We start from the raw sequence: 12479 nt of genomic DNA on the forward strand, positions 1-12479 counted from the left end.
GGTTGGTTTTTTCCTATTGGATTAGAGGGTTGTGCATCAGGATGAAGAGGAGGGTCTTAGGTTAGTATATAGGGGGTGGCCATTTTGCTAGACTCCCTCTTGCCTTTCAGTTTATGCCCAGGAAGGATAAGTACTGTTGCTTAATTTGACTGCCTGTAACTTGGTTTTTGAATTTCATTTGCCTTCTCTAGGGCATTATATCGTACTGTACCCCCTCTCTGTGCGGTCATTCCTGCTTTGCCGACGTCTCCCTCCCCTGACATGCCTCGTCCTAGACGATCAGCTCCCCCCCCCAGGCGCCTCGTGGAAGCGGGGAGCGCCTTCCGCTCCCGCTCCCCGAGCATTGCGCCTCAGAGAGGCTTTTCCCCAGTTGCTGACAGGCGGCGGGGACGGGCAGTTACAGCCCGCTCCCCTGCCGCACGGAGACGGGCCGCGCGTCCTGGCGCTCGCAGCGGGACGGGCCTCTCCCCTCCCTCCTGCCTCGGGCGTCTGCAGTACTCCCCCTCCGGCGGCCGGCGGCCGCTCTGCACGTGGCGCGGGTGCGCGCGGTCCGGCTGGGCCGCGCTCCCCGGCGCCTCCCGCGGGCGAACCATCTTCCCTCCCTCCTTCCATAAGTGCCTCCGGCCCTCCTCCTCCATCCCCGCGGTCGGCTCTCAGCGGCGTCCTGGGGGCACAAGCTGTGCCGGACGGCCGCGGCAGAGCTGCGGGGGGCGAGGGGGGGGTCAATATGCAGCTGGGGGATATGAGCCCAGGGCAGCGGGTAGCGGCTCCCGCTGTCCCCGGGACAATACAGGGCCCCATACTACCCCCCTCCAACGAGGGGTTTAGCACACCGCACCTCAATTTAAATAATATTGGGCCGTTTGGGCCTAGTGTCGCTGGGACAGGGGACGTGGCAGCGGCTGCCGCCACACCCGCCCCGGCGACAGTCACATGGCAGGGTTTCCCCCCGGCCTCGGTGGCCTGCTCGGGCTCCTCCTGGGTGTCAGACGCCCCGCCGCCATTAACGGCGCCCCCGCTCGTCGGTTTTCAAACCCCTCTCCACGCCCTGCCCGGTCCTTTTCAGTTTGGGTCCACACAGACATCCGTCTCGGCGGCTTATATGACGCCCGGCGGGGCGCTTTCGGTAGCAGCGCAGCAAGGCTTCGCGGGGAGCCAGTCCTTCCCCGGGGGTTTTGCGTGGCCTCCGGCTCCAGCATTCCCCTTAGCCGCCAGCATGCCTTCCATGGGCTTCATGACGGTGTCCGGTACACAGTTTTCCCCGCACGGGGTCAGCGCGGGCGCCGGCGTGCAGTCCACGCGGTCGGTCGGTGACCCCCGAGTCGCGGTGCCCTTGCCGGCCTTTGCGGGCCTGCAGTCAGGGCAGGCACCGGGCGGTGGGTATCAGGTGTTTCGTGTTGGTCAGCGCGCTCTATAGGATGTGCCAGGGATTGGATAGATTGGAGAGGTAGATATTGGTGTATGGAGTGATGTGTTTTCTGTGTATCTATGTAAAGTATTGTAGTATCAATCACTCAATGTTAATGAGATATAAGAATTTTGTTTTGGATGTAACCGGATTAATGTCCCAATGTCAATGATGATTGTCCCAGGTTGGCTACCCACTTTTCAGGTGTGTCCTGCAGACTACCCTTTTTAGAAGTATACCCTCCTGATGGTATACTGATGAGGCTACAGCTCAGGTAAATGTTAGGTATGCCCTAGGGGCCACCTTTACCATAGGTGTGGTTGGTCCTATGTATCCTCTGATGCTGTGTCTATTGTTAGGTATAGGTTTATGGTGTGACTAGTGCGGCGTCCCGCCTGTCAGACCCTTCCGTGTGCGGCAACGAGTGGCGTGGTCATGTGCTGTGTATTTCAACTTACCGCCGGGGGCAGGTGCTGCCTGCCGCCGGTGACCAGTTCTTAGCCGTCCTCAAGCCTGTGTTCCTCAGTATATTCTCTCTGGGTGTCCTCCGTGTCCCAGGAGCCGCGCACCTTGTCTGCGATTGCCGGTCTTCTAATCTTCCGTCCCGTCCTCTGACTTCCTGGTTCGCGCGTCACGTGCCGGGTCACGTGAGCGCGATGTATGCAGAATGTGCCGATTCGTCTCCTTCTCCAGCCGGAGAGAGGAGAATGTTTGTGGCAATGTAAATAGTATAGTCTGTGGGTCCCAACGCGTTTCAGCACTGATGCCTTTTTCTAGGGTTACCCATATGGTGTTCAGTGGCTTTTTTTATATGCTGTGATCGCTTTCCTGATTGGTCCTTCCTAGGTGTCCCAATCCTTACTTTGATTGGGAGGAGGACATGTCAATCATTCAAATTATGTGTCAGTCATTGGGTGTGTGACTATTTTAATTATGTGCATGATTTAGGTGGTAGTCCGATATCCTATTCATAAGAAATCTGATGTTTACATTGATATGTGTTACCCTGCTAGGTGGAAGAATGTTGTGCACCAAAAATTGCACTGTTGAGACAATTGAGACCTTTTGCACCACCTCCCTCCTTAAAAGGGTCAGTCATTTTTACACAGAACACCGTATCATCATGTTCCGCATTCATCAGTAAAACCAATATACGGCCACACAATAACAACACACATGCAATATAGTAAAAAATATCCATCCAGGTTCACAGTATCATTAACTGTGACAATTCCTTTCGATCACAACAGACAATATGTTTACAACATCACTAACAGTGACATTTCCCTTTTCCATCACAACAAAGAATATTTATCATCTCCCCTCCAACAGTGCAATTTTTGGTGCACAACATTCTTCCACCTAGCAGGGTAACACATATCAATGTAAACATCAGATTTCTTATGAATAGGATATCGGACTACCACCTAAATCATGCACATAATTAAAATAGTCACACACCCAATGACTGACACATAATTTGAATGATTGACATGTCCTCCTCCCAATCAAAGTAAGGATTGGGACACCTAGGAAGGACCAATCAGGAAAGCGATCACAGCATATAAAAAAAGCCACTGAACACCATATGGGTAACCCTAGAAAAAGGCATCAGTGCTGAAACGCGTTGGGACCCACAGACTATACTATTTACATTGCCACAAACATTCTCCTCTCTCCGGCTGGAGAAGGAGACGAATCGGCACATTCTGCATACATCGCGCTCACGTGACCCGGCACGTGACGCGCGAACCAGGAAGTCAGAGGACGGGACGGAAGATTAGAAGACCGGCAATCGCAGACAAGGTGCGCGGCTCCTGGGACACGGAGGACACCCAGAGAGAATATACTGAGGAACACAGGCTTGAGGACGGCTAAGAACTGGTCACCGGCGGCAGGCAGCACCTGCCCCCGGCGGTAAGTTGAAATACACAGCACATGACCACGCCACTCGTTGCCGCACACGGAAGGGTCTGACAGGCGGGACGCCGCACTAGTCACACCATAAACCTATACCTAACAATAGACACAGCATCAGAGGATACATAGGACCAACCACACCTATGGTAAAGGTGGCCCCTAGGGCATACCTAACATTTACCTGAGCTGTAGCCTCATCAGTATACCATCAGGAGGGTATACTTCTAAAAAGGGTAGTCTGCAGGACACACCTGAAAAGTGGGTAGCCAACCTGGGACAATCATCATTGACATTGGGACATTAATCCGGTTACATCCAAAACAAAATTCTTATATCTCATTAACATTGAGTGATTGATACTACAATACTTTACATAGATACACAGAAAACACATCACTCCATACACCAATATCTACCTCTCCAATCTATCCAATCCCTGGCACATCCTATAGAGCGCGCTGACCAACACGAAACACGCAATTGCAATAGGAGGTGGGACACCTCCAGGTCAGCTGCACACTCAGCCACCATCCCCCTATGTGAGCGCAGCCTCCAACCTTATTGAATCACGGTGGGTATCAGGTGGCACAGAGTTGGCCCCCTCTCGCGGCGCCCCCCCAGTTCCTTCCGGCGTCATACAGATGGGCGGGGGCGGGCGGCTGCCCGCCGCATACGGCTTGGCGGCCGTCTTACCCCGCGAGTTTTGGTGCAGTGAGCGGGTCAGCCTTTACGCAGTCGATCGGGTACACCTCGGCGGGGGCCCCCTCCCTGCAGCTGCCGGGCGGCCATCCGCCGCGGAGCGGAGGGACGGGCTCTCCGCCTCCGCACTTGCGGACAAGTGTTAATGATGTTCTGGTTCCCCCGGTGCCGGTTGTCCCCTCTTTTTCTCCCTTGCAGGTCCCGTCTAATTCAGGGGCTACGCCCGTCACGAGGCGAGGGTCACGGGCGAGCGCGACTGCGAACGTGGAGGTACGGCCATCAGCGGAGGCGGGTGCAGCGGACGACGCGGTTCCGGGTCCTTCAAACTCCGGTGAGCTAAATATTCCTTTACACGTTTCAACTTGTAGTTCCTCGTCTTCTAGCAGCGTATCATCCGGCTCTCCGCGGCGCCCGCGTAAATTAGCTAGGCTCATCGCACGGCGAATGGCCAAGGAGGCGCATAAGGTGGCCGCTCCTGCGCAGGTGGTCCCCTCCGACCCTCCCCGTTACGGCGAGATGGTACATTGCGCCAACACGGCAATTACAAGGGGGGTTCGTAAGCGCATGCGGGAAAAAATCCGTAAGGGGAAGTATGTAGACATATTCACCCTTACGGAGGAAATGCGGCAGGGTTTTGACGCGGCCAAGAAACCGGGAGGTATTGGGGAAAATGCGTTTCGCAATTTTCACCAGTGGCTGCGTGGTTTTTTGGTGTTCATGGCTTGCTACACGGAATCGCGTCCCGCGGAGTATGCCAACTTGGTGAAATATTTGTTTTTAGTACACGATATGTACTTAAAATCCAAGGGTTCCGCGTGGCGGGATTACGACGAGAAGTTTCGTCGCAATCAGGATGGCAACCCCATCCTGCCCGCGGGTTTTAAGGATGTTGAGGTGTGGTTGGAGGTCACGCAGCAGGTCAAACCCACCCCGGACGTCACGGCCAAGAAGCCCGGGGCGGCCGGGGCGGTGGCTTCTAGATTGACGGGAAAAGGCAAGTGCTTTGCCTACAACGACGGCAAATGCGTCAAGGGAACGAGTTGTCGTTTTCGCCACTCATGTAGGTTGTGCGGAGCCAGTCACCCGGCCAAGGAATGCACCGCGGCGACAGGCGGTAAGCCTGCCGCTTCCACCGAGGCCGGTGGAATTGGCAAGTAAGGCCTTCTCCCCGATTATAGTTCCCGAGTTGCAGCGCTGGCTTACCTTGTACCCCGATGAGTCTGCGGCATCGTTCCTCTTGGAGGGCTTTCAGCACGGTTTTCGTTTGCCAATCCCGGATTCGGTGTATGTGGTAGCACGCCAGAATTTGAGATCGGCTCGGGAATTCCCGCAGGAAGTCCGGCGGAAGGTTGACGGGGAGATTGGGCTGGGGCGCATGGCTGGGCCCTACGCCCTTTCCCCGTTGCCCTCCTTGTGCATTTCCCCAGTAGGGGTAGTGCCCAAGAAGGCCATAGGTAAGTTTCGTTTGATACAGCACTTGTCGCACCCGCCGGGGTTGTCGGTCAACGACGCTATCCCGGAAGCCCAGTGCAGAGTTCGATATCAGTCGTTTGACGACGCGCTGCGATTAGTGCGGGATTGTGGTCCGGGGAGTCTGTTGGCAAAATTGGACGTGGAGTCGGCCTTTCGGCTACTCCCGCTACACCCAGATTCCCTGCGGTTTCTGGGTTTCAAAATAGGGGGCGAATTCTACGTCGATCGGTGTCTCACCATGGGTTGCTCTGTCTCCTGCGCCTACTTTGAGTGCTTTAGCACATTTTTGCACTGGTGCGTCCAGACCGCCTCCGGGCAGCTGGGGGTGGCTCACTACCTGGATGACTTTCTTTTTGTAGGGCCCGGAGACAGTTCGGTCTGTGGGGACATTCTCTCGGTGGCCAGGTCGTTATTCTGCGCTTTAGGGGTACCGGTTGCGCAGGATAAGTGCGAGGGTCCTTGCACTTGTCTTAGCTATTTAGGTATAGAAATTGACACGGTAGGGGGGTGCTGTCGCTTGCCCGAGGATAAGGTGCGGAAACTATTGGGTTTGATTACAGACTGTTTAGCAAAACGCAGGGTTCGACTTAAGCAGGTGCAGTCCTTGCTTGGTTCTCTCAATTTTGCGTGTCGGATTATCCCCATGGGCAGGATTTTCTGTCGCAAACTTGAGCGGGCCACCGCGGGGACGGTTCGGCAGAATCACTCCGTGTACCTTTCCCGCGAGATCAAGGATGATTTGCGGATTTGGGTCTCGTTCCTGGTGTCCTTCAACAGGGAGGTTTTGTGGCCCGCTCCTTGTTGTTCCAGTAAGCAGCTGCAATTGTTCACGGATGCTTCCGGCAGTCTAGGGTTTGGCGCGTTCTTCGCTGGCGCATGGTGCGCTGCGGCCTGGCCGGCATCTTGGGTAGCGCGTGGGTTTACCAAGAACCTTCTGTTGCTGGAATTGTTCCCGATCATAGTGGCGCTTGAGTTATGGGCCGGACGGTTTGCAAATAGGGAGATTTTGTTTCTTTGCGACAACTTGGGGGTAGTGCATGCGATTAATAATCAGCGTTCCTCCTCTCCGCAGGCGCTGCGACTGCTAAGGCATTTAGTGTTGGTTTGTTTGCAGCGCAATATTAATTTTAGGGCTCGCCACGTTCCTGGAGTTGACAATGGAATTGCGGATGCATTGTCCCGGTTCCAGTTTGACAAATTCAGGACGTTGGTTCCGGGTGCGGAGGCAGAGGGGTTACAGTGCCCACCTTCTGTCTGGCAGATGGTCGAAGCGGTTTAACGGCGTTAGCCAGGTGTGCACTGGCTCCCTCCACGCTACGAGCGTATGATGCTGCATGGCGGGATTGGTCAGCCTTTCAGAGTAGGTACGGGGTAGCAGGTGAGTCCTCGGCCGACGCCCTGTTGACCTTTGTTTGGGAGCATTACCAGAACGGCAGGTCAAAAGCGGCCATGGCTACTGCCCTTGCGGGCATCGCCTTTCACTCGCGGCTCCACGGGACGGCGGACCCCACGGGGTCGTTTGTCCTTTCCAGAGCGCTGAAAGGCTGGGCTAGGTTGCACCCGGCGCCTGCGGATTCGCGTAGGCCTATAACGTTGCAGCTGCTAGCAGAATTGCTGCGCGTGCTACCTCAGATTGCGTCCTCGGAATTTGAGGTGGCATTGTTTAGTAGCGCGTATGCCCTGGCCTTTTTTGGGGCTTTTCGGGTGAGCGAGTTAGTGGCGAGCAGCAAGGCGTCCCGGGAATCGGGTCTGCTCTACGAGAATGTGCGCCTGCAGGAGGGCCTGTTGCTCTGTAGGATTGTGCGGTCCAAGACAGATCAAACAGGTCGGGGTCGCTGGTTGTCCTTGGAGGCTCAGGGAGGTTCGGGCGTTTGCCCGCTGCGGCTGACGCAAGAGTATGTGCGGTTAAGACCTCCGGGGGGTAACCAGTTGTTGGTGCACGCGCAGTCGGACCCTCTGACAAAGTTTCAGTTCTCATCGGTGTTCAAGAAATGTTTGACGGCGTTGGGCTTGCAGGAGGCGGACTTCGGTACTCATTCCTTTCGGATTGGGGCGGCTACCCATGCGGCGGCCGCTGGTTCATCACCGGCGGCTATTCGGGAGTTGGGTCGCTGGAGGTCGGCCTCCTATAAGTCCTATGTCCGTATAGATAAGTTATAAGTGCGCCTGTTGCGCTAACCCAAAAACATGTTTACTCGTCGGTTTTTGAACGCTTACCGTTCAGGAATCGAGGGTGTGAAGCGAATTTTTAAAATTTTTCCTCCGAGGGGGCCTAATTTCAATTGGCTGTTCTATCAAGGTCCACGGGAGGTTTTTTGAGTTTTCTCCTTCACTTGGGTTTAATTGGTTACGTTGTGTTTAAGTTACAGATTATGTGCATAATCTGACATTAGGATATTTTCTTTTACAGCTGTCATCAATTTTGGAGACCAAATATGGATGGTTGGTCATTCCTATGTTTTTTGGGCGGAGAAACATCCCATGGCATCTAGGGCGACTGAGATTTTTGGGTCCAGGCAATTTAGATGGTTAGGTGTTAGGGGCATGTTATGGGGTGATTTGTTGCGCGTCCTTTTTTCTCGGGAGCGCCGCTGGGGTCGCCCCAGTTGTATTATCATTCATCTGGGTGGTAATGATCTGGGCCGAGTTAAAGGCATAGACTTGATTTTGTCTATAAAGGCGGATGTGGTGGCGATACGTTGTCACTGGCCTGGGGTATGCATTGTCTGGTCGGAAATGGTGCCCCGTTTCCATTGGCGTGGTGCGGTGCGTTTCTCGGCGCTGGAGAAAGCACGCAAAAAGGTGAACTCGACGGTGTCTCTTTTTGTCAAGGCCATAGGCGGAGTGGCAATTAAGCATCCTCTGCTGGTGCTGCGGAACAGGCAGTTCTATAGAGACGATGGGGTTCACCTTTCTCCGGAAGGAGTGCAGTTTTTTCTGGAGGATATTTTCGGTCTTTTCCGTATGAGCTAGTTAGTTACTGGTTGGTTAATGTTCTGTTTGCGGATGGCGGTGGCGGTTTGGTAAACCTTGGTGGCGGGAAATCGCTGCCAACCAGCTGTCACACAGGCATAAGTGGTCATTGTGGGGCTCCCTCTTTAAATGGACGGCAGGTGTGTCCTTTTCTTGCGGTTGGACATTTAGACGTTCCCCTGCGGGAACCGAACGTTTGCCAGAGAAAGAGGGGTAAGGCCAGCACAATGCGGGTTATGCGGGAAGGAGGCGGGGTATGTGTACTCCCCTCCTTGGTTTGGTGGTTTTTCATCTAGGTGACGGGTGCTGGTGTTTGGCAGCGGTTTTCTGTTTGCCATCCTCCAAACTAAAGTTAATTATATATTCAATTCAATTCTAATTCGGCCTCAATTATTAGTTTAAAGAGTTGGTCAGCGATTAATAAACATCGTCTGACCTTTAACTCCAGCTACGGTGTCCGTGTCTTTATTTCAGTGTGTGGTGTGGTTTTATTTAGTGATAAGCTAGCTTAAGTAAAAGGTTTATGTAATCACAATAAAGTTATGAGCGGCTTAGATAAGCTGAAGGCTGCATAAGCCTGAGGCCATATAAGCGATCAACTTTTTGTGATTGGTTGTTAAATGACTAAGCAGTTGCTAGGCAGATCAGTTTTCCCGGTTGGTTTTTTCCTATTGGATTAGAGGGTTGTGCATCAGGATGAAGAGGAGGGTCTTAGGTTAGTATATAGGGGGTGGCCATTTTGCTAGACTCCCTCTTGCCTTTCAGTTTATGCCCGCCCGCCCTCCCAGAATGCGTCTACGTTTTTTGTTCTTGCTGTGGGCTATTGAAAGCCAGATTGGCGGGAAATCGCTGCCAACCAGCTGTCACACAGGCATAAGTGGTCATTGTGGGGCTCCCTCTTTAAATGGACAGCAGGTGTGTCCTTTTCTTGCGGTTGGACATTTAGACGTTCCCCTGCGGGAACCGAACGTTTGCCAGAGAAAGAGGGGTAAGGCCAGCACAATGCGGGTTATGCGGGAAGGAGGCGGGGTATGTGTACTCCCCTCCTTGGTTTGGTGGTTTTTCATCTAGGTGACGGGTGCTGGTGTTTGGCAGCGGTTTTCTGTTTGCCATCCTCCAAACTAAAGTTAATTATATATTCAATTCAATTCTAATTCGGCCTCAATTATTAGTTTAAAGAGTTGGTCAGCGATTAATAAACATCGTCTGACCTTTAACTCCAGCTACGGTGTCCGTGTCTTTATTTCAGTGTGTGGTGTGGTTTTATTTAGTGATAAGCTAGCTTAAGTAAAAGGTTTATGTAATCACAATAAAGTTATGAGCGGCTTATATTATTGTTACGTGTGGACTACAATTATACTAGAGTAATAAAAGCAATGTGATTCGTTGCTGGGAATCATAATCGCAAGTATAACTATCCGAGACCATATATATGAATATCATATGACCACAGGCTAATTATAAACCTTTTCTAAACACCACATTCATCAGCTATTGGATATAAAAGCCACAGTCCAGGAAACTCAAGTAACCATTGATACAAAGTTACAACTATCATGTATTATGTAACCATTGAGGTTTGCATAGTACCATAAATTGATACCTACTCTCCTGTTTGTGAAATAAACACCATATATCCTAATATATAAAATAGCACACATATTAACCCTGTGCTTACAATTCACTGGCAACATACGTATGGGAATTTATATATAATAGACATAAAGAAACGTGACACATACACTGCTCAAAAAAATAAAGGGAACACTAAAATAGCACATCCTTGATCTAAATGAATGAAATATTTTTATTAAATACCTTGTTCTTTACATAGTTGAATGTGCTGACAACAAAATCACACAAAAATTATCAATGGAAATCAAATTTATTAACCCATGGAGGTTTGGATTTGGAGTCACCCTCAAAATTAAAGTGGAAAAACACACTACAGGTTGATCCAACTTTGATGTAATGTCCTTAAAACAAGTCAAAATGAGGCTCAGTAGTGTGTGTGGCCTCCATGTGCCTGTATGACCTCCCTACAACCCACACAAGTGGCTCAGGTAGTGCAGCTCATCCAGGATGGCACATCAATGCGAGCTGTGGCAAGAAGGTTTGCTGTGTCTGTCAGCGTAGTGTCCAGAGCATGGATGCGCTACCAGGAGACAGGCCAGTACATCAGGAGACGTGGAGGAGGCCGTAGGAGGACAACAACCCAGCAGCAGGACTGTTACCTCCGCCTTTGTGCAAGGAGGAACAGGAGGAGCACTGCCAGAGCCCTGCAAAATGACCTCCAGCAAGCCACAAATGTGCATGTGTCTACTCAAATGATCAGAAACAGACTCCATGAGGGTGGTATGAGGGCCCAACATACACAGGTGGGGGTTGTGCTTACAGCCCAACACGATGCAGGACGTTTGGCATTTGCCAGAGAACACCAAGATTGGCAAATTCGCCACTGGCGCCCTGTGCTCTTCACAGATGAAAGCAGGTTCTCACTGAGCACGTGACAGATGTGACAGAGTCTGGAGATGCCAAGGAGAACGTTCTGCTGCCTGCAACATCCTCCAGCATGGCCGGTTTGGCAGTGGGTCAGTAATGGTGTGGGGTGGCATTTCTTTGGGGGGTCGCACAGCCCTCCATGTGCTCGCCAGAGGTAGCCTGACTGCCATTAGGTACCGAGATGAGATCCTCAGACCCCTTGTGAGACCATATGCTGGTGCGGTTGGCCCTGGGTTCCTCCTAATGCAAGACAATGCTAGACCTCATGTGGCTGAAGTGTGTCAGCAGTTCCTGCAAGACGAAAGAATTGATGCTATGGACTGGCCCGCCCGTTCTCCAGACCTGAATCCAATTGAGCACATCTGGGACATCATGTCTTGCTCCATCCACCAACACCACGTTGCACCACAGACTGTCCAGGAGTTGGCAGATGCTTTAGTCTAGGTCTGGGAGGAGATCCCTCAGGAGACCATCGCCACCTCATCAGGAGCATGCCCAGGCGTTGTAGGGAGGTCATACAGGCACATGGAGGCCACACACACTACTGAGCCTCATTTTGACTTGTTTTATGGACATTACATCAAAGTTGGATTAGCCTGTAGTCTGTTTTTCCACGTTAATTTTGTGGGTGACTCCAAATCCAGACCTCCATGGGTTAATAAATTTGATTTCCATTGATAATTTTTGTGTGATTTTGTTGTCAGCACATTCCACAATGTAAAGAACAAAGTATTTAATAAGAATATTTTATTCATTCAGATCTAGGATGTGTTATTTTAGTGTTCCCTTTATTTTTTTTGAGCAGTGTAGTATATTTTTAACTCTTTATTCACATTTTCTTATATTTCTTTCACAATCTTTTTTCTGCATTCTTTACTTTGCTCACTTTACCCATTATAAGTTAAAAATAAACATAAAAAACAATTTACAGGCCATACAGGCTGTTGAACTGAGTATTTATGCTGATACCTTTTTAAATTAAAATTAATAAAGTGGATTTTAACAATAATTCAATTTAGGGACGGAGTGCACCCAATTGAACCCAATTCTCTTCTTCTTTTTGTTATCCAATATATCTTCATAATTGGTGGGTGGCACCCAACACGGACGGTTTGATCAAATATGGAGACTTAATTGTTCCAATCACTAAGTCCAATGTTTCCTTTAGATAATGATTTATAATCTGGTGCGGAAAAATTCCTTCTCTTTGCAATCTTCTACAGGTATCAGATGGAGGGGTTGACAGCTCTGGTTAAACTAAGTAGCGAGGGGGGGATGCGTACCCTATCAGAGTTGTACTGATCTCACTTCTATCTCCACTTATGACCATGTAGGTGTCCTATCTCTACTGTGTGCAAACTCCCGTTGGATGGCAACGGGAGTTGGCACACAGGATAGGTTTACCAAAGCGTGACGTGGCCATGCAGACAGAATTATGGGCTGCTCAGAGGTAGTGTATGAAGAGATCTAGCTGCTCTCCTGCACCAGGGATAGCACTGATGAT

Source organism: Pseudophryne corroboree, chromosome 1, assembly GCF_028390025.1.
Source record: "Pseudophryne corroboree isolate aPseCor3 chromosome 1, aPseCor3.hap2, whole genome shotgun sequence".
Taxonomy (NCBI): domain Eukaryota; kingdom Metazoa; phylum Chordata; class Amphibia; order Anura; family Myobatrachidae; genus Pseudophryne; species Pseudophryne corroboree.